Here is a 3,278-nt window from a genome sequence, read left to right as displayed (position 1 = left end):
CATTTTCTCTGTTCATGTTTCAGAGCTCAGTGACTCTGGGGTTTTCATGGCTGGAGATGTGCATTTCCTATATGTCCATAATGAGACTAATATACCGAGAGGTCTCTGCGCACTCGTTTGGAATAGGGTGTGGAGCTACAGATGCGTGGAGAACATGCAAAGGTCTCTATAGCGGGTGTGTATGACATCATCATTGAAAAAAGGCCTTGTAGAGGGTCTTGGAGGACAAGCTCTCTCAACATTAACCCAATCCATTCCTGTCCATGTAAATAAAGCTATACATCCGCTGCTTTGATCAACAGCCAACTCAGGTGATCTCCGGTCCTGTGACACTTAAGCTCTAGGGTCATCACCGGAGCAGGAGGCCCTGTTGATGTGAACAGGATCACTTTGAGTAACAGGAGAGCCTTCGTGTTAGACAATGGGACCTCAGCACCCTGAGTCATGTGAATTCTCACTGTTCCTCATTACAAAACTTTGACTGACCATCATTGTCCCATGTTGCGTGACAACAACATGTTAGAATCTCACTGTACCGTTGGAGTTAGCTAGCAATCAGCCATTAACAAAACCATAAAACAGAGTTCATTACACAGAAATGTGTACCTCTCAATCTCGTGATGGAAGTATTAGTTGTATTAGGCGACGAAAATTCCAACATTGTGTGGAAAGCTGTACTTTAAATAGCGTTGCTGAGGGGGTGTTTCATGTTCCCAAATGAGGACCACATGAGAGGACCACATGAGAGGACCACACCCCTTATACATTTATCTCATGCTCCATTTCCACTCCTCCCTCCAGCATTGCCTGGCTCAGAGCTCAGAGCTAAAGTTGAAGAATTTCACATCCCGAGCCAGCCAATCATCCTGCCCAACCCTTGTTACCGTGACCTCAGGGCAGGCCGGCTCCTTTAGTGCACTTGGACTTCCAATCAAGCAGAGCTGAGTGACCTTTGTCCTGGAACAAAACACAACTCATGAGAGTGAGTTTGTGGTGCTATTCAGGGAGAGTTAACCACACACAAAAAACTCAAGAGGAATCATTGAGTCATTCAACTGCGTCCTGTCAACACATAACACTGGGCAGTGAAAGTCCTGCTCCCCATGGCATCCACTGGGTCTGCCTGTGGACATTTGCACTTCTCACAGCAATATTTAAAAGCGGATTTTTTTATGTCATCCATAGCACAGAGACAAGCACAACGGGTTGTGCATAGTAATAAACTCAGCAAAAAAAGAAACGTTCCTTTTTCAGGACCCTGTCTTTCAAAGATAATTCGTAAAAATACAAATAACTTCACAGATCTTCATTGTAAAGGGTTTAAACACTGTTTCCCAAGCTTGTTCAATGAACCATAAACAATTAATGAACATGCACCTTTGGAACTGTCGTTAAGACACTAGCAGCTTACAGACAGTAGGCAATTAAGGTCACAGTTTTGAAAACTTAGGACACTAAAGTGGCCTTTCTACTGACTCTGAAAAACACCAAAAGAAAGATGCCCAGGGTCCCTGCTCATCTGCGTGAACATGCCTTAGGCATGCTGCAAGGAGGCATGAGGACTGTAGATGTGGCCAGGGCAATAAATTGCAATATCCGGACGCCTAAGACAGCGCTACAGGAAAACAGGACGGACAGCTGATCGTCCTCGCAGTGGCAGACCACGTGTAACAACACCTGCACAGGATCGGTACATCCGAACATCACACCTGCGGGAGAGGTACAGGATGGCAACATCAACTGCCCGAGTTACACCAGGAACAACTTGAGCACTTGTTGGCTGCTTTTCCTTCAGTCTGCGGTCCAACTCATCCTAAACCATCTCAATTGGGTTGAGGTCGGGTGGTTACACATCCTGGAGGTATGTTGGGTCATTGTCCTGTTGAAAAACAAATGATACTCCCACTAAGCGCAAACCAGATGGGATGGCGTATTGCTGCAGAATGCTGTGGTAGCCATACTGGTTAAGTGTGCCTTGAATTCTAAATAAATCACTGACAGTGTCACCAGCAAAGCACCCCACACCATCACACTTCCTCCTCCATGCTTCACAGTGGGAACCACAGATGCGCAGATCATCCGCTCACCTACTCTGCGTCTCACAAAGACACGGCGGTTGGAACCAAAAATCTCAAATTTGGACTCATCAGACCAAAGGACAGATTTCCACCGGTCTAATGACCTTTGCTAGTGTTTCTTGGATCAGGTAAGTCTCTTCTTCTTATTGGTGTCCTTTAGTAGTTTTTTTTTTCAGCATTTCAACCATGAAGGCCTGATTCATGCAGTCTCCTCTGAACAGTTGATATTGAGATGTGACTATTACTTGAACGCTGTGAAGCATTTTTTTGGGCTGCAATCTGAGGTGCAGTTAACTCTAATGAACTTATCCTCTGCAGCAGAGGTAACTGGGTCTTCTGTTCCTGTGGCGGTCCTAACGAGAGTCAGTTTCATCATAACGCTTGATGGTTTTTATGACTGCACTTGAAGAAACTTTCAAAGTTCTTGACATTTTCTGGGTTGACTGACCTTCATGTCTTAAAGTAATGATGGACTGTCATTTCTCTTTGCTTATTTGAGCTGTTCTTGCCATAATATGGACTTGGTCTTTTACCAAATAGGGCTATCTTCTGTATACCACCCCTATCTTGTCACAACTGATTGGCTCAAACGCATTAAGAAGGAAAGAAATTCCACAAATGATCTTTTAACAAGGCACACTGTCAGGTAGCCTAGTGGTTTGAGCGTTGGACTAGTAACCGGCAGGTTGCAATATCGAATCCCCGAGCTGACACGGTAAAAATCTGTCCTTCTGTCCCTGAACAAGGCAGTTATTTCACTGTTCCTAGGCCGTCATTGAAAATAAGAATTTGTTCTTAAGTTAAATAAAGGTAAAAAAAAAGAATAATAATAATTGAAATGCATTCCAGGTGACTACCTCATGAAGCTGGTTGAGAGAATGCCAAGAGTGTGCAAAGCTGTCAAGGCAATGGGTGGCTACTAAAATATATTTAGATTTGTTTCACACTTTTTTGGTTACTACATGATTCCATATGTGTTATTTCATAGTTTCGATGTCTTGACTATTATTCTACAAGGTAGAAAAAAGTAAAAATAAATAAAAACTCAAAACTTTTGACTGGTACTCTATACTCAAAGCATCCCTCGTCCTCACTGAAAGAAACAATTTTAACAGTTAACACTACAGTACGCAGCAACATTTATACAAGTTTAAAAACAAACATCGTCAATAGGCCTGAAATGACAATTACAGATGATCA

The sequence above is a fragment of the Oncorhynchus clarkii genome, chromosome 30 (genome assembly GCF_045791955.1).
Source record: "Oncorhynchus clarkii lewisi isolate Uvic-CL-2024 chromosome 30, UVic_Ocla_1.0, whole genome shotgun sequence".
Lineage (NCBI taxonomy): Eukaryota > Metazoa > Chordata > Actinopteri > Salmoniformes > Salmonidae > Oncorhynchus > Oncorhynchus clarkii.
Note: the sequence above shows the minus strand (reverse complement) of the source record.